We start from the raw sequence: 19,754 nt of genomic DNA, 5'->3' as shown, positions 1-19,754 counted from the left end.
CATTCAATTTTTGGCAGACAGTTCCTCTACTCATCTATACACAGTTTCTACTCTGTTATTTATTTATTTTATTTTTATTTTGAAATTTTTATATAGCGCGAACAAGATCTTTGCAGATATCAGAGCGCTTTACAAAGCAGGGAATACCAACAAGAGAGTGAAACGCAGGTCATTAGGGAGTAAAGTAAAACAGGTACATCAATAATGCAAGTATTACAGATAGATGTGTACATAGATAGTCAGGTAAGTCAATAATACAGGTAAAACACATAGTCGTAGGGATCAAGCAGAATAATACAGATCGGTGCAGAGTCTTTACGGATCACGTTAATAGGTCAAGTGTATTTGGCCATGAGAATAGCTTTTACTTCTTTTTTAAACAGTGTGATGGAGGAGATGAGCCTGGTTTCAGGAGGGAGTGAGTTCCAGATCCCAGGTGCCATTCCTGAGAAAGAGCGTTTATACGTTTTTTCCTTCCGGAATCTTCAAGGTTTTAGCAGAAGATTGTTTGTGCCTCTAGTGTTTCTAGAGCTGCCAGATATTGTCAGCTTCTGAGAGAGGTAGCAAGGTGAGTTGTTGTGTACAGCCTTGTGTGTCATGCAGGCGATTTTCAGATGTATTCTGGCTTCCAAAGGCAGCCAGTTCAAGGATTTCAAGTCAGGGGAGATATGTGAGTGTTTTTTTGACCCAGTGATGAGTCTCGCTGCAGCGTTTAGAGAAGCTCTTAGGGGTGCAGTAGTGGTTAACGGAAGACCGCAGAGGGCGATGCTGCCGTATTCAATTCGCGGGAGTACTAGTGCTTGTACTGCAGTTTGGAAGTCTTTGGCTGGCAGGAAGGGTTTAAGTTTCCTCAGGGTATTGATTTGGAAGTTCGCTCCCTTAGTAGCCTTGCTGATATGATGCTGCATGTTGAGATTGGAGTCGAGAGTTATGCCTAGAGATTTTGCTGAATCTACTATGGTGGGTTGGACATTGAGTGCAGTTAGCTGTTTAAGCCAGGATTGAGTGGTAGAGATCTTCGCGGGAGGTGAGATCAGAAGGAACTCTGTTTTCAGAGCATTGAGTTTGAGATGATTGTCGGCAAGCCAGGATTGGGTGCTTCTGATCTTTGAGTTCAGGAGTAAAATGTCATTGGGGGATTGTAATTTGAGATATAGTTGGGTGTCATCTGCGTACATGTGAGAAAGTACATTGGATGCTTGTAGCAAGGTGGTGAGAGGTTTCATAACTAGGTTGAACAAAGTTGGTGATAGTGAGGATCCTCGGGGGACGCCTAACGAAACAGGTATTGGCGAGGACATCAGGTTGTTACTCTTGAATTTCTGCGACCTGTTGTGTAAAAAGGAGGTGAACCACTTGAGAACAGTCCCAGATATACCCATTCTTGTGTTCAAAAGTTCGAGTAAATTCTCATGTTTAACAGTGTCGAATGCTGAAGAGAGATCAAGAAGGATGAGGAGGCAGGTATCATTTTGATCTAGGATTTGAAGGGCGTCGTCAATTATGTGAGTCATAGCCGTTTCAGTACTGTGTCCTGCTCGGAAGCCTGATTGATGAGGGTTGAGGAGATCAAACTGATCAATGTGTTTAGTCAGTTGTAGTTGCGTGCATTTTTCCAATAGTTTGGCGAGAGTGGGAATATTGGTAATGGGACGGGAGTTGTTTAGGTCGGATGGGTCGACCGTAGGTTTCTTTAGTAAAGGTGTGACTTGTCCAACTTTGAGGGAGTTAGGGATGGTTCCTTGTTGGAGCGAGCTGTTGATAATTTTAGTCCAGAGTGGAAGGAGCACTGGGGTGAAATCTTTGACAGCGTTAGCGGGGAGGGGATCCGTGAGGTGATTGGAGGGTTTCAAGGTGCTGAGCAGTTTGCCTATTTCTTCTTCGGAGTAGGTGTCAAAGGAAGACCATGTAGCATTGTTTTTTGGTTCGGTGGGTGTTATGCAGTTGGGTGTGGCGAAGAGGCTTGCGTCAGTGCGGAGATCACTCTTTATGTTGTCAGTTTTTTGGGTAAAGAAAGCGGCGAAGTCTTCACAGGAGGGTGCTTCGCACAAAGTACTGAGAGGTTGGGGTTGTTCCTTGGCTTGTGTTCTGATTAGCTCAAACAGTTTTCTTGGACTTTTTTTGCTTGGTCGAGCTGGAGGCTGAAGAAGTTTGCTTTTGAGCGCTTTATTTTCCTGAAGTAGGCGTTTCTCTTTTTCTTCAGGGTTTTCAGGTGCAGTGCAGAGGGAGCTGTTCTCCAGGTGCGCTCTGCCATTCTCATGGCTCGTCTGTCTTCATTGAGACTCCCGTCGTACCATGGATTGGAGATTTTAGCGGAGACTCTTTTTAGTTGCAAGGGAGCAGCCTCATTAATTATTGAGGTCATGGCGTTGAGATAGTGGTCAGTCAATGATTGGACATCTGTAGCGCCCGTAGGAGGGAGCAGGAGGTCGCGGCTGTTCGGGGGTAGGGAGTATGGGTTGAGCTTTTTCAGGTCTCTTTTCCAGACTTTAGGTCTGGAGGATTGACCGGTGTTGAGTTTGACTTTTTCATTGATGAAGAATGTGACAATATGATGGTCTGACCAGTCACATGATTGGATAGACTCAAGTTGGATAGCGCCCTCTTTGGCGATAATCAGGTCGAGGATAGAGCCTTTCTCGTGGGTCGGGCTGTTGCATATTTGGGTGGGGTCCAGGGCGTCGAGGAAGTTTTTAAAACTATTTACCACCGCATCATTGTGATCGTTCCAGTGGAGGTTGAAGTCACCAAGGTATATTTGGGTGAGCTGTCGTCCGGCGTTGGTTGAAATCATGTCCATGATTTGTTGGACGAAGGAGAGGTTGTCTCTGGGTGGGTGGTAAATGCCGTGAAGAGAGCATATCGGTTTGCCCTCACTGATAATATCGAGGCAGATGTATTCGTAGGAAGTTGGGGAGGGTAGGGACGATGCGGAGACTTTCAGAACAGAAAGGTTGTTCCTGTATATGCATGCGATTCCACCACCTATCTTGCCAGACCTGTCAAGCCTAATGATGTGGTAGTTGGGGGGAACCAGAATGTCCATTATAGGTGTAGAAGATTTGGTTAGCCAGGTTTCAGTCAAGATGATTAGTTCAAGGTCCAATGTTAGGATTAGATCAGCGATGGCGGAGGAGTGTCTAGAAGCCGATCTGCAGTTTAGGAGAGTGCATTTGAGACGGGGTGTGTCAGGGGAGGTAGAGGGTACTAGAGAGAGGGGGACTTTTCTAAGGTTATTCGGGACGGAGATTCTGTTGTTTAGTGTGGAGGGTCTACTGGGATTTGAGTGTATCGTGGGAATGGGGAGGTGCGAGGCGGTTGGGTGGTTTAGGGCAGCTGGGTCGTAGGAGCGGAGGAGGGTGAGAGTGTCGAGATCCGAAAGAGGGTTGCATGTGCGACGGGGGTGGTTGTTGCGATTGTGGGCAGGGATCGCTGTCCAGTGTGGGCGACGGGTGCGGTTGTTGCGATTGTGGGCGTGGATCGCGATCCTGTGTGATGGATGTAGCTTGGGAGCGTCATCAGGACGGGTGGAGAGCAAGTTGAGAGGGGGGGTGGTGGTGGGTGAGGTGTGTCTGGGGGGTGTGATGAGTAGCTCTTTGATGGTGTGAATGTCTTCTTTGATGGTGTGGATGTCTTCTTTGAGCTGAAGGAGGGAGGACATAATCTTGTCCCGCGTGGGATATGTGTAAGTGCTGGGGGTGGAAGTCATGGGTGAGTGGCTGACCTGGGGATTATCGTGCGGGTGGGAGGGTGGGTTGGTGTTCACGCAGGGCTCCGTGGTGTCGGCATACGGGATGGTGTTAGGGAGGAGAGAGGATGAGGTGCGGGGGTGCTGGTGGCGTAGAGGAGGGCATTGGTAGCAGGCGGAGAGAGCGGGGTGGAGGTTGAGTGTATGTTGGTGGTGATGGGGGAGCCTGAAGGGTAGTGAGGGCTGAGAGTGGGTGGGGAAGTGGGGTTGGGGATGGTCCTGTTGTGGGGGGGGGGGGGAGATATGATAATAGGTGTGGTGTGCCCTGCGTGGTTGATTAGCGGGTGGTAGTGGGGACTGAGGGTGGGGGGGACAAAGGGTGGGATTTGTCATTATGCTTGTCTTTCTGGTGCTGATCTAGGTTAGAGGAGTTGTGGGTGGGAGTTGTTATGTCAGGGGAGAGAGGAATGGGAGTGGTATGTGTGGGAGTCCAAGGGTTAGTGTTAGAGGGGCGGCTAGTGTATGAGGGGGAGCGATTTGTGACTGTGATTGAGGAAGGATTAGTTACTTACCTGTAATCCTAGTTCTCTTCCAGGGGTATCCTCATCAAAGTCATAAGCATTAGAATATTCCCGCCCATGCGCGGGACCCCGGAAACAATATATTATATGTGCCCCACATATACATATACATATATATATAAATATATATATATAAAAATAAGCAATTGCAGCCAAATAAAACAGTAGAGCTGGAATATGCTGTGAAGAATTTCCACCATACATGTGTATTAGCATTAGAAACATGATAAACAACACCAATGCTTGTTTAGAAACTGTTTTAATGCTTAGAAAACAGCAGAAATTCTTATAAGACACTGTAAGCATATACAGCTCCCAGGCTGCATTGCAAATACCCAGTCTAAAAAGACTGAAAAGCTAACCCTGTGGCTGCATGTACCAAAACTGACGCTGTGCCTTTAAGGCACCTCTGCCCCTAGCTTCCCATCATGCCTCAGGGGTTACAGTTAGGTCAGTTGTTCTTTTCGGAGACTGAAAACAAAACCATGGTAATAACAGGTTAAAACATCTCCTACTTAATAAACAAAGTCCTTTGCCCGGGGAGGCGGGAGGGTTGCTTATGACTTTGATGAGGATACCCCTGGAAGAGAACTAGGATTACAGGTAAGTAACTAATCCTTCTCTTCCAGGGGATCCTCATCAATAGTCATAAGCATTAGAATAGAGTAGCGAGCCTCACCTCATCCCTGCGGGCAAAGGAATCAACAGGTAACATTCACATTCGTAGGCCCAAACAGTAGGCCTTATTCTACCCAAATAGGTTTCTCAAGGAGGCTTGCCCTACTTGAGAATCCGCTCTGGAATCAGACTCTAGGCAATAATGCCTTGTAAAGGTATGGACTGATTTCCATGTCGCAGCCTTGCAAATTTCTGACATGGGAATGTCATGTAAAAATGCTGTTGTGGCTGCCTTCCCTCTAGTGGAATGAGCTTTGGGTGATTGTAACAAAGGTTTGCCAGCCAGCTGGTATGCTAGTTTGATACATGAGACAATCCATCTGGAGATGGACCTCTTGGCTGCCGCAAACCCGGTCCTCATTGACCCATAATTGACAAAGAGTTGGTCTGTCTTTCTGGTGCCCTTTGTTCTTTCTAGGTAAAACTTTAGCACCCGTTTAAGATCTAACGAGTGCAACGACCTCTCAGCTGGGGTCGATGGGTTAGGAAAGAACGAAGGAAGGGTAATCGTTTGGTTTATATGAAAATCCGATACCACTTTTGGAAGGAAAGAGGGGTGAGCTCTCATTACCACTCTGTTGTGGTGAAACACCGTGTAGGGTTCCTTGGTGCAGAGTGCTTGAATCTCGCTAACCCTGCGAGCAGAGGTTATTGCCACCAAGAAGGCCGCCTTCCAAGTGAGATGCTGCAAGGAGGCCTTGTGTATAGGTTCAAACGGTGCAGACATCAGCCTGGAGAGAACCAGGTTCAACTCCCAGGGAGGAGAAGGATTTCTCACAGGGGGATAGACCTTCTTCAATCCCTGAAGGAAATCCTTAACCACTGGGACCTGAAAAAACGACGTTTGTGTAGGTGATTTTCTGTACGCTACTATGGCAGATAGGTGAACCCTGATAGAAGCGTATTTCAACCCTGATGTCGCTAAGTAAAGGAGGTAAGGGAGGACTACCTCTTCTTGTCCTGTGGTGGGATCAAAGCCATGGTCCCTACACCAAATGAAAAATCTCTTCCACTTGAATGCATAAGACGCCCTAGTGGAAGGCCTCTTTGCCTCTTTTAAAATATTCATACATTCTGGAGGCAGATTTAAGTGTCCGTATTGCAAGACCTCAGGAGCCATGCAGTCAGGTTCAGTGACGGGAGGTTGGGATGCAGGATCCTCCCGTTCATTTTGCTCAACAGGTCTGGTCTGCATGGCAGACGTCTGTGTGGACACAGCGACAGATGTAATAGGTCTGGATACCACCATTGTCGCGGCCAATCCGGAGCAACTAGGATCATGTCCATGCTCGATCTGATGAGCTTGGCCACCACCTTCGGAATCAGAGCCAGAGGAGGAAACGCATAGGCGAACATTCCTGTCCACTCCAGCAGGAGAGCGTTCCCTTGTGTCCCTGGTCGGTGGAACCTGGACGCGAAGGCGTGGCATTTGGCGTTTTCGTCGTCCGCGAATAAATCTATGTCTGGACGGCCCCAGCAACGGAAGAGTTCTTCGACTACTTCGTCGTTTAGCACCCAGTCTGGCTGATCTTCGAAGTGCCTGCTGAGTGCGTCCGCCTTTGTGTTTAGCTCGCCTGGAAGGTGTACTGCCACCACCGACAGTCCCCGAGCCAGAAGCCAGTGCCATATGGTTTGGGCCTCCTGAGACAGAGGGCGAGACCGTGTTCCTCCCTGCTTGTTCAGATAGAACATTGTTGTAGTGTTGTCCGTCTGAACCAAGATCTTGTCCGTTGTGATTGCTGGAAGGAACGCTTTGAGCGCCAGATGTACTGCTCGAAGTTCCAGCATGTTGATATGGTAAGTCTGAAGGTTGGTCGACCAGCGACCCTGAATCTGAAGACGACCCATGTGAGCACCCCAACCTTCCAGAGATGCGTCCGTTATCACAGACATCGAAGGAAGAGGCTGCTGAAAAGGGACTCCCTGCAAGACATTCCGAGGGCGAGTCCACCACTGTATTGAGGACAGTGCTGCTTGAGATAGGATGATTCGATCCTCCCAATCTCCAGTCGCTTGGTCCCACTGGTCTTCCACAGACTCTTGAAGAGGACGCATCCTCAACCTGGCGTTTGGAATTAGGAAGATGCAGGACGCCATGGAGCCCAGTAGAGACGCTACTTCTCGCACCTTTGGACGAGGAGACTGAAGTAACTTTCTGCATTTCTGCCCCATGGAAGATAGTCTCTCCTGCGAAGGAAACGCTCTTCCTAAATTTGTGTCTAGGACCGCTCCCAGATAGTGGATAGTTTGCGTGGGATGCAGGACTGACTTTTCTGTGTTCACGTGGAGCCCAAGCCTGTGTAGTTGTTGAAGACACAGACGACAGTCTTTGGTGGCTTGATGAGGGGACTGGCTCTTCAGGAGCCAGTCGTCCAGATATGGGTACACAAAAAGACCTTTTTTGTGTAGACATGCCGCTACCACTGCCATGCACTTGGTGAACACCCTTGGTGCGGATTTCAGACCGAACGGAAGTACTTTGTACTGGTAATGCTTGTTCCCTACCAGAAACCTCAAGTACTTCCGATGACCTGGTGTGATAGGAATGTGGAAGTACGCGTCCTGTAAATCCACCGAACACATCCAATCTCCACTTTGTAGATGAGGACATATCTGATGAAGTGCCAGCATGCGAAACTTCTCTTTGACCACCACTTTGTTGAGGGACCGAAGATCTAGAATTGGTCTGAACTTGTCCTCTTGGTCTCTTTTGGGGACTAGAAAATACCTTGAGTACACTCCTCTCCCCCTTTGGGATGGGGGTACCTCTTCGATTGCGTTTTTCTGCAAGAGGACGCTCACCTCCCTTTTGAGGAGGTTTAGATGGTACGAGCGAGTCTTTTTTGGAGGAATCGGTTGTGGTCTCTTCCGGAAACGTAGCGCATATCCATTGCGCAGTATATTCAGCACCCACTGATCTTTTGTGATGCTGACCCACTCTTCCAGGTGTTGCGAAGCACTTCCTCCCACTGGAGTGGGTAACGGCGCCAGAGGAAGCCACTGCTCAGGCCTTGCCTCCTCTGGGCGTGGCAGAGGACTGATGATGTCCGCCTCTGCCTCTGCCTGATTTTCCTCCTCTGTATTGTGTCTTCCCTTGTGGCTTGTTCTGAGACCATTGAGGGGTTTGAACCCTCTGTTGGCCTCCCCGGTTCTTGTTGGTCTTGAAGCGTCGCTTGAACGGCTCTTTCTTCTTTTCCAGACCAACCGCCTTCACCGTGTCCAATTCGGTTTTCATGCGGGTCATTTCCTGATCGGCATGCTCCCCAAAGAGTGAAGATCCTGAGAAGGGCAGATTGAGGATGCGTTGCTGGGCATCTGGTTTGAGACCCGTCAACCGCAACCAAGAAGATCTTCTCGCGCAAACCCCATGCGAGTAGGCATGTCCTGCTAGGAGTGCGTTATCTGCGGACGAACTGATCATTTGGTTTGCCACCAAACAGCCCTCCGTCACTGTTTCCTCAAAGTCCTTCTGGTCCTCCTTGGGCAATTTCTCTTTGAATCGTTCCATGGAGTCCCACAGTGCTCTATCATATCTGCCGAGAAGTGCTGAGGCACTAGAGACTTTCAGTGATGAAGCTGCTGTGCTGCACACTCTGCGTCCCCAAGAATCTTGGGTCTTGCTGTCCTTGTCAGGAGGAACTGAAGAAGAGGGTGCGACTGCGTGATTCTTCCTAGCTGAGGCTACGATAACAGAGTCCGCCGCAGGCTCCCCTTTAACAAAGATTGGGTCCGAGTCGGCCGGCCTATACTTTTTCTGGATACGTGCCGGAACCGCCCTGATTGCCGCTGGCGTGAGGAAGACCTCCTTGATTGGGTCCATTATCCCTGGAACCAATGGGAGCAAAGGCCGTGAATATGATTTGTGCCGAAGGGTCTCAAAAATTACAGTAGTGGAAACTTCTGGAACAGCCATTTCTATTTGAAGTTTTTGAGCGCCCCTTTGAAGAACGTCTAGGTATGTGTTGACGTCGTCAAGCGGGGAAGCTCTGGAGTGAGGGCTGTCTGCCAGCGTTGGGGAGTAATCCCCTTTAGAAGATCTTGAAGAGGATGAGGAGGAGGTTGATGGTGTTCTCCTTCTCCTGTGGTGAGATTTTACCTTCCTCACTGGCGATCTTCTCGGTCGGTCTTCCCTTCGAGGAGAACGTGATTCTCTCCGACGCTCCCTTCGTGGAGATCTCGACCTCTCAGTTCGTTTCTCCCTTCTCGGCGTTTGAGATCTGGGATGCTCTCTCCGCGGTGATCGGGAGACCCTGGGGGTATGCGACCTTTCCGCTCTCCTCTCCCGAGAGCGTGATTGGTGCCTGATAGGACTCTGTCTGTCTGCCTCTTCTACCAGTCTCTGAAGAGGTGACCTGTGGAGTGGGCTTACATATCTGTGCAGCCTCTCCGTCGCTCCAGAATCCTTCCACGTGTGCAAAGGAGCATACCATCTTGGCGAGAGTGTTATCTTTCGCTGGGGCAACGGACTTCTACTCCTGGAACTGGACCTCGATGAGCTAGAGGCCCTTGAGGAGGAATGGTGAGAAGCCGATTGGGTCACCAAAATAGTCGAAGGCACTGAAGGGGATTTTCGTCTCACCGGTGTTGGCGGACGTCTTAGAAGTCTTTCCCTTGACGTTGGACGCCTCTGCGGCGTCGACGGAGTGATAATCTTCGACGTCGAACGCCTCGATGACGACCCGTGTTCTCTCGACGTCGACCTGTGATGTCGAGCCGCTGACGGTGTCTTCTCCCTCGACGTCGAACAGCGTCGTCCCGCCTTCGACGGAGGTCTCGACGTCGAACGGCGTTGCCCTGCCGTCGACGGAGGTCTCGACGTCGAGCGGCGTTGCCCTGCCGTCGACGGAGGTCTCGACGTCGAACGGCGTTGCCCTGCCGTCGACGGAGGTCTCGACGTCGGCCGACGTTGGTCTGTCGGCGACGGAGATGGCCTTCGACGTCCTGTCGTCGACGAAGCCCTTGATGTCGACCTGGCATGAGGCGACGGCGGAGGATCGGACATCCTCGACGTCGAGCGCCGACACGTCTTCGACGATGATCCCTTCCTCGACGACGATCGTCCGAGGGGGCTCTTGCTCCTCGACGCCGAGCGCCTCCGTGGAGACTTCGGCGGAGGTGTCACACTCTTCGAAGCCTGTCGACGTTGGGACGACGGCGAGTGTATTCTGTCTCTCGACGCCGACCGTCGCCTGGTTGACGGCGGCGGAGTTGACTTACGTCTTGACGTCGATCTTCTCGTCGACGGAGATCTCGTGGCTTCTCTCGACGCCGATCGTCGCCTAGTTGACGACGGCGGAGCTTTCTTCGTCGTCGGTGATTTTCTTTTCGACGACGATTTCCTCGTCGACGCCGGTCCCGACGTTGACGGAGCTTTATCTTTCGATTTTTCCATCAGATGTTGTTTTTTCAGCGCCGAGCCCGGCGCTGAGGTCGATGGACGCTCTGACTTGCCTTTGGAGGGAGTTCTGGGTCTCTTTGAACTCTTCCTCTCTGTAGATCTTCCCCTCATGGATCTTTGGGCCAAACCATAGAGCCTGTTCCTCTCCCTGTCTTTTAAAGTTCTGTCAGACAGGTTTTGACAATGAGAACAGTCCTTTGGATCATGATCTTCTGGCAAGCATAAAATACAGACTTCATGAGAGTCCGTTTTTGCCTTCTTGTGGCCACAAGAAGGGCAATCATCGAATAATGAAGGCATCCTGACAGGAAAAACCTCACAAAAATTCGACTGCTAAGCAGTTATTTACTTGACCCTGATGTAAAAAGTCAAAGTAAATCAAAAAAAAAATGTTCTTTAGAAGCTTTTCTGACTGAAAAAGGCAGAAAAACTGTGGAGCTGTGTATCCAGGGTCCTTCCTGAAGGAGCCGGAAAGAACAACTGACCTAACTGTAACCCCTGAGGCATGATGGGAAGCTAGGGGCAGAGGTGCCTTAAAGGCACAGCGTCAGTTTTGGTACATGCAGCCACAGGGTTAGCTTTTCAGTCTTTTTAGACTGGGTATTTGCAATGCAGCCTGGGAGCTGTATATGCTTACAGTGTCTTATAAGAATTTCTGCTGTTTTCTAAGCATTAAAACAGTTTCTAAACAAGCATTGGTGTTGTTTATCATGTTTCTAATGCTAATACACATGTATGGTGGAAATTCTTCACAGCATATTCCAGCTCTACTGTTTTATTTGGCTGCAATTGCTTATTTTTATATATATATATTTATATATATATGTATATGTATATGTGGGGCACATATAATATATTGTTTCCGGGGTCCCGCGCATGGGCGGGAATATTCTAATGCTTATGACTATTGATGAGGATCCCCTGGAAGAGAATGTGGGGTGATAACAGCAGGTGGGCGATTGACTAGGGTGCTGGGTGTAGAGGTGAGGTGCATGTCGTTCTGATGCTGAGCTAGGTTAGAAGGGTTGTGGGTGGGGGCTGTGACGTCAGGAGTGATAGTGCTGGAGGAGTTATGGGTGGAGGTCCGCAGCTTGGAAAGGTGCTCTTTGAACTTGGGGAACAGGTTGTCTAGTAGTTCCAGGTTCTTGTCTGTGGATTGAATTAGGACAATCCCGTTATTGTAGATAGTAATGGTGGTTCTGCCAGGGAAGAGTTGGGATGGTGTGATGGAGAGAGTTAGGCCATGAGCGGTTTTCCTGGTGGTGGAGACGGTGAGTAGGGTGAGGAACGCTTTTCTCCATTGAGCTCTGCGTGAGGTGTGGAAGATGATATCAATGTTCAGGGCTCCATTGACCGGTGAGAAGTAGGTGTCTGCAAAGGAGGTTTCAGGGTGGGACCTCAGGAAGTTGTGTTTAAAGCGTTTAGCGGCTTTTTTGGTGAGAGTGGATGGGTAGTTGATTCTATATGTGTGCTTGCCGATGAGATCCATGTTGGGGTGGCTGTATAAGTGGGTATGGGAGGAGGAACAATAGTAATACACATGTGCAGAAAACAACTGTCAACCATAGGTTACATAGCACAACAGTGACACTAGTGAGTGGCCAAAGATAGCCAATATAAGAGGTAGCAATCAGTGCAGTCCGGGAATAAACAGTGAGTGGGTGCAGCTTACAAATATGTACAAGATATATGAGATAGCAATCAGTTAAATGGGCCCAAAGTGACGCTAGTGAATGGCCAAAAATAGCCAAAATGCAGGAGGTAGCATCGGTGTAATCCAAGAATAGAAAGTGAATGGGTGCAGCTTACAAATGAACAAAGTATATGAGGTAGCAATCAGTGCATAATAGGGATAAAAGTGAAATGGGTGCAGCTTACAAAATATACAGTATGCAAATAGGAATAAAATACTAAAGATATACTGGAACCAAAATAGGTGCAAACAGAAGGCTACAATAGACAAATATGACACTAGTGAGCAACCGGTAAAATATGAGGTAGCGATCGGTGCACTACCGGTGGGGAAAAAGTGAAAATGGGTGCAGGTTACACAAAATGTATAAAATACCAATAGAAATATAATACTGCAATAAAAGGCAGACACTTAATCACACGAAGACTTAGATACAGAGCTATGTAAAGTCTGTGGTAGGTGAGATTGGTCTAAACAGGCCAATTCTTAAGGTATGTTCAAATGGTGGGAATGACTAGTCCATGATGGCTGCCAAAGCGAGAGAGAGAGTAGACCAAGATGGCCACCAAATAGGGGAGATCGAGACGATAGTCCTCTTTTTGGTGTTGTTGCTTTTAGAGCAGGGGAGGGCAGTTTCAGTTTCTATATGAGCAAGCCCAATTCCTAGCTTGCTGGGAGGGAGTCTTATCTCTGTTTTGCAGATCCCTGACCGCGTTGGTATGAGGCCTCATGCCAACGCTATGTTACCTCACTTACAAAGACATGTTCACCAGTGACGGCCTCATGGGACTAGCTTGCAACTGGTGCATGACATAACTTCTGTTACTCTGGAAAGCGATAAATCTTCACCTGCTTTCTAAACCAAAGGTGATCATGGATTGAATCGCGGTATAGAGGTTGAGTCCCAAAGCCTCAGATCGAGGCAAGACACTGACCCGCTGCTGGCAAGGCTGCTTCTCATGGGTAAAACTTCGATCAACAACGTTTGGTGGGTTGAGGCACCGCCGAGCCACATAGGAAATCATGAGTGCCCCCCATACCTGAGCACCGACCATTCTCATCAATCTGCTGATGCAATGGAAGCCAAAGAGGGCAGCAAATGGCTGATTAAACATGATCAAAGTGGCCGAGACCGATCAGAAGGGGCCTGTCGCATTCTAGATCCCGGATCTATATCTGGAACAGGGTTGTATGACAGAATATCACTGGTAGAGGATTTGGATAATTAACTCTAGTGGGGCAATATTTTTAAAGGCAATACTTAGGGCATGATGATTTTATCTGAAGATACTCTGACTATTATGTTCTGGTACCACCTTAGTTAGCACAGACCTACCACACCAGTGCCAAAGGATTTGCTTGCTGAGACCAGTTGAAGTAGCCTGAGCTAGCAAAGATCCTTTTCATGAGCTGCAGAAGTTAAATTGGAGCCATGAACGTAGCAGTTGCATACACCTTCGCCTATCAGAAAGAACATCGGCGACCATGAGTTTGCTACCACAGTTGGCAACTCTACATATAGCAATTGATGCAGCTTTTTATGTTTTAGCAGCAAAGTAAGAATTCATAAAGGTCCACACCATTTTGCTAAATATGTGAAATGTATTTAAATTTTGTATTCGTTACTCGGTGTGTTATATTATACAGCCTAAAAGCCTGTATAGCAACAATAAACAATTGAATTGAAAAGTTGAAAGGTGAGGTTTTAACCACTATTGCTGATTATGAACAAAGAGCAAAACAGAAAGAAGGATTCTTGATGAAGCAGGACACCCCTGATGCATGGACTTCCATTTTGATGAGACTGATCTTCAATTTATTCACGCTTATCCATTTGCCAATTTCTTTGCATTAAAGCAAGGGTTCTATTTGGGTGTAAGCTGCAGGTGAGCAACTGGCAGTTGCGTGTTATCCAGTGCTTAATTTATAAAACAAAATAATTGGCCAGTGCCCAAAATTCTGGTCAAAGCCTCCAGCCGACGCTGCTGAGTGTCAAAGGTGCCAAATATCCAGGTGTGGTCGGTACAGGAAAGAGCGGTGGGCAGAGCGGGGTGGAGGGGAGTCGACAGATGACGGGATAGGTGAAATGAAATTTTAAAAAAAAATAAAACCACTTACCTTGAACTCGCCACACTCGGCGATGCGGCGAGCGCAAGGTAAATGTTTTTTTTTTTTATTTTACCTATCCCTTTGTCTGTTGACTCCCACCCCACCCCACTGCTCTTACCTATGCTGGCCGCGCCTGCAAATATCCAGGTTACATAGTCTTGAATTCACCTCATGCCTCTTTTATCCACCACCTGACACTCTCTTTTTCCTTTATCTCACTCTTCCAGGTTCTTTTTCATCCTTGTTTTCATTCTATGACACTGTTCTTCCGTCTTTCTCTTCCTCCTTCTTTCCCCCTTTCATGTTTTTTTCTGTCAAAGTCTGATGAGGAAAAATAAGTGCTGGTCCCTAAAAATTTGTGTCGGTGGGCCCCATCTATAACCACATGGTCAAATTAGGCTCTGGTGTTATCTGCATAAATCATGAATGAACAAAGATAAGCATTAAAGCCCGGGTGTGCATGGTTAATGATTAAAGTACATTAAAGTGTATTTATTTCACTGTTTACTTTTAAACAAACTTGCTGGCTTTCTGCCACTTCAGAATGCTATGAAATAAAGGGGCATAAAAATTGGGATGGTTATTGGTTATACTATATGAAGTCTAATATAGTAAACATAGACACTCTACTGTCGAAATATGAATCATATCAAAACACGAATAGGAGCACGAATCATATGATCTTAAAAGATGATTCTAACAGAACTTACACCTATGAAAGGTAACAACCAAACTTTTAATTTGAAGTTCTTATGTGGAGCACCAAGCTGAGGGATTCTGTCCACTCCCCTCTCTAGTCTCACCACAGAGGCTGGATATGGTTACTTGCTTTTTTAGTACCACTCCGCGCCCCTTGATACTTTACCTCCATTGAAACAAAACTCCCATGGTCCATCGGTTCAGTGAGCTCCAACCCAAATAAGGGTCCTCTGTGGAACCGAAACCTCATATTTATTTTTAACATCGTTAAGTTGCTGGTATGTGGAATGGATCCAAAAAAGATACCATATACAGAATGCCAGGTCTTCTTAAATTAATTTGCCTTGTGTGCTTCTGCTCCCTCTACTGGCAGATGATTGGATGGCACTCACAACCAGGGGTGGGCGAAATTGCAGACGTTTAAAGGAAAATTGTGAAATTCCATGAATGCACAAACTTACATTTTGTCTGCAGTTTCATGGCTGGAATTGGGCGCAAACTGCGGTTATTACTCCCCAATATGCTATGGTACGAATAGCATTTATATTGCAAATCATGATCAGGCTTGGGTACATGGGTAGAGCAGCTTGTAGGTCTCTGTACTGGAATATAACAAAGTATTGCAGAGCAGGATAAAAATGTATTGGTTGTCTGTGTGTCTTTGTGCCTCACATGTGAGACCTTTCTGTAGATGACTATATCAGAGTAGCAAAAGGTGGTAAGCAGTGGCGGCTGGCATCTGTGGGTAAGGGGTTGGGCAGGCGTCCGCAAGCAAATTCATTTTTTTTAAAAACCAATTGCTGAACTTAACAGGACCTCCTTGCTCCGGACGTCCTCATTGTGACGGTAGCCCTGCCTCCAGGAAACTCCCTTGACCAATTCTGGCACTGCTCACCAGCATGAGAGCAGCGCCCTGATTGGAGGGAGTGGCCTCACTCGGTGCTCCACAGAGCTTTGGAGGCCTGCCCATGCTCTAACCCAGATTTCTTAAGACAGCTGGGTTAGAGATCTTTAAAGTGCGCAATTGTGGCTGGATGTTGCAAGACAGTCGGCCAAAGAGACATGCGCAATTTAAACAGTGCATAGACAGCCCACCCCCCTTCCTGCTGCTGTCACTCAGCAGGCCCAACCCCGACCTGTCACTAATGAATTACCATTTTATTTTTCATCTCAGAGGCATTTAAGTGGTGCGACGGAGGAGCCGCCCCTGGTGGTAAGCATCAGGCATTAGGTGCATAACCGGAACTCTGCATGGGATCTAAAACCAGAATGAGCATGGGGTTGCACAGCAGGAGGGATGCGGATTAGCAGAACTGTGTGGTTCATGTCAGTACTGAAGAAGCAGAAGTGCTGCTAGTCAATTTGGAGTTGCACCCCCAGAACTATTAGTGTGTTATTTATTTATTTGTTTTATAAGGACAGAAAGTGCTATATCTCGAAGTAAAGAAAAGTAATAAGAAAACCAAATTTCCCTGGAAAAGTGACTGGAAGATGTGATTTAACAAGTTAAAAGATCTCCAAAGGGAAAAAAGCACGAAAATCGGGGAAGAAACTCCATATTTTTGGAGCATGGACACAAAACTAGCTAAATCGAGAGGAGACACCGGGATGACTAGTAAGGCAATCTAGGAGGAGTGGAGATGAATCGAGACATAAACAATGCACAGAGGTGACAGATAGGGACAAGATGGGCCACTGATACAATTGAAGACAATATGTAGAAAAGTGATTTGGGTTTGGAATGGGAAAAGGAAGGGGAAAGGGGTTCAGCCCTCGGAAATTAAGAGGGAAGAGTGGGAACAGTGAAAGGAAGCAGAAAGACAGCATGATCAAAAAAAATTTAAATTAGAAACAAACGAAATAACGGAGTATACTGAGTGGCGGCTCCAACGTTTGAGCTGAGGAGCGTCGCCCCACAAAGAAACGCCCCAGGACAGAGCTGAAAAATAAAATGGTCATAACGTTTATTTATTACCTTTATATTTTTCAGCAACTCACCCGTCCTGATCTGATTGACAGGACGGGAGGGGCCAGAGCTGCTGAGTGTGAGCTTAGATTAAAATGTGCATGTCTCTTTGGCCTGCAGTTTTACAATGGCCAGCCAGACATGCGCATTTTAAACTTCTCTACAGCTGGGTTAGAGAAAGTGCAGGCCTCCAGTGCTCTTGAGAGTGCTGAGTGAGGCCGCTCCGCCCAATCCAGGGGCTGCTCTCATGCTGGTGAGAGCAGCGCCAGGATTGGTTAGGGAAGTTGGCTGGGTCCCACCCGTGGGGACAACCAGTGGAGAAGGACATTGTATTGCATCTCAAGGTCAGTGTGTTTTATTATTATTATTTTTTTTTTTTGCACCCACCGCCCTCGGTACATGGCAGCTACCATTGAAGCTGGAGCGAAACTATCAGAATATTGAGTTTTTTAAATATCGTTCTACCACAATATCATAGCCAGATTATCAGTGACCTAAATATTGTGAAGATGAGTATATAAAGAAGTATAAATTCACTACACTTACCTCCAAAGTTATGAAACAAGACAATGTACCTAGGTGATATTAAGATATTTTGATATTCAATATTCGGTTCACAATACTTTGGTAGCACAATATCTTTGTTGTCGCTAATCTGATATACAACAAGGCAGACAAGATGGGGCAAGCAATGGTCAAGATGGGAAAAGTTAAGAGCAAGAATAGCATGGAAATTGAATGTTGTGAAAGAGGGAATATTTGCAGGGGTTTTAAAGATGAAGCTCTCCATGACCAAAGATATGCTGAAAAAAAGACAGAAAGTAATCAAATATAGCATGCAAGGCATGGGTTGAAAGGGAAATGGTGTAACTAGGAGGGGAAAAGAAGATGGACAAACGTGCTAGTCAGATGGCGGGTAGAGTAGGCAGGATAGACAATATATAAATGTTCAGGTTTGAGGCGGAAAGAGTGCGTAGGCATACTATAACTGCCAACGGAAACACAAGAATAAATCGTGTACGCAGTCAATCATTCTCATATCCTATACTCCCCTCGAAAAGTACCTTATATAATTTTCTAAGGACTTTCTACCAGAATGCTGCGCTGGGACAAAGTGCAAGAAACGTGGCTGTAGAGTTGAACTCTACTTGTGCTGCTCTTGTCCAAACTGGGGTGGGGTGGTGAGCAAAAGAACGATGGATTAAACCCAGATCTTTGTGACTGAGGGGTGAATATTTGCATTGTTCACTACTCAGCATATATTGTTCCTTTTGCACTTGTTGCAAGATGGCATTCTTAAGGTACAAGAGTCACATACACCCAATTGCATGTTAGTATAGTTCGTTGTGAGCATACCGGGTGGCTGAAATGAACAATTCTGCAGGGGTTAACTAACTGCAGGCATAGTCAGGTGTTAGTTAATCCCTGCAGAATGGGGAATTACTTTGAGAACCCAAGTTTTTACAGGACGTTCTGTACAGACTTCCCAATTCCATGCAGGTCAATGCCAAGAGGCGGATTGGCAATGCGGGCATTCAGGCATCGGCCGAAGGGCCGGTACCTCCGTGCCCTCTGTGGGCCGTTTTTTTTTCTCCCCTTTCCCAGCCGCAAAGTGAAGCTGCATTAATTTCTCTGTCTCTGTCTCTGTGCTCTCTGTGGACTAGGAAAGGGGAGAAAAAAAAACGGCCCACAGAGGGCACGGAGACAGAGACAGAGAAATGAATCCAGCTTCACTGTGCAGTGATTCTCCGCTGTGGCCTCTCTTTCACCCCCTGGCCAGCAAAGCAACCAGGCTGAGGGTGGCTGGGAAGGGGGTGATTGTTTGCAAAAATCGGCCTCCCTGGGGGCCAGGTGTTGCTCAGGACTTTGAGCCATTTTCACCTCGGCCCCCCTGGGGCCCACGCAGCACATAAACAGTGTTAGGTTTTTTGTTTTTTTTTTGTTTGTTTTTAATTTAATGCGGTTTTATATAGCACAAACTTTACCAGAAGGTGTCAGACCGCTTTACATAAGAATCAGTTGCGAAACATAAGGACTTAGGATTACATGCGTTACATAAAAGATACAAGCAGAAAAAATTGCAAATGTACAAGATGTAAAGTCACACAAGGAAGAGATACAAACAGAAAGAAAAATTGCAAATGTGCAAGTAGTAAAGTCACTCAAGGAAGAGAAACAAATTAATATACTCTAAGAGTCACATAGGAATGGTAGATACTACAAAGATCTACTTAATATACTAGTGATTAGAGTTCTCTATATGCATATATATACACACATAGTAGATTTTCTCAGGCAGAGTTCCATTAAGTGGGGTTGGAGGGGGGATGCAGTCACAGCACCAAGGGAGGGTGGGAGGGATACAAGAGTATGGAGAAAAGGCAAAACAGAAAAGGGAAGAAACATTTGAGGATCCTCAAGGGGGCAACGAGGGAGAAGGGTACAAGACGAGGAAATGGACAAGATGGCGGGTCGGGGTCCAGAGAAAAACGGCTGAGGGAATAGTGGGCGAGGAAGAATGGGTCTCGCTGTGGGGGCCAGGTGATCTTTGCAACTTGCACCATCTTCACCTCAGCCTCCTCCTGGCTACCATGGATGACCCAGCAGCTGTGTTTTGTGCTCCCCTGCCAGGACATTGCCCTGAGGCCTGGAGGGCTGGGGAGGGCTGATTAATTTACTAATTGCAGGGACCTCACTGCTGTTCATGTGCTCCTGAGCTGAAGGTCCGGGGAGGGCTGAGTAGGTTAGTAATAGCAGTGGCTTCACTGCTTATTAGGTGCTCCTTCCCTGAAGGGCTCGAATAATTTTGTGACAGAAAGGGTCCTTGCTGTTTTTTTTAGTTGATCAGCATGGTGCCATTGTCACCTTTCCCCTGTGTCTCCTGTGCAAGAACAGTATCCTCTCACTTTAATTCATTTCTGTGCCAAACATCTTAAGGATTT

The 19,754-nt window shown here is 47.2% G+C and overlaps 1 protein-coding gene across 1 annotated transcript in view; it reads right to left on the bottom strand.

The window, feature by feature from the left end:
• ADAMTS3 (ADAM metallopeptidase with thrombospondin type 1 motif 3) overlaps positions 1 to 19,754 on the bottom strand; it is a 702,179-nt gene that overhangs the window by 655,751 nt on the left and 26,674 nt on the right. The gene's annotated exons all lie outside the window — the stretch shown is intronic.

The sequence above is a fragment of the Lissotriton vulgaris genome, chromosome 3_1 (genome assembly GCF_964263255.1).
Source record: "Lissotriton vulgaris chromosome 3_1, aLisVul1.2, whole genome shotgun sequence".
Classification (NCBI taxonomy): Eukaryota; Metazoa; Chordata; class Amphibia; order Caudata; family Salamandridae; genus Lissotriton; species Lissotriton vulgaris.
This window is presented reverse-complemented; position numbering and strand designations above follow the sequence as displayed.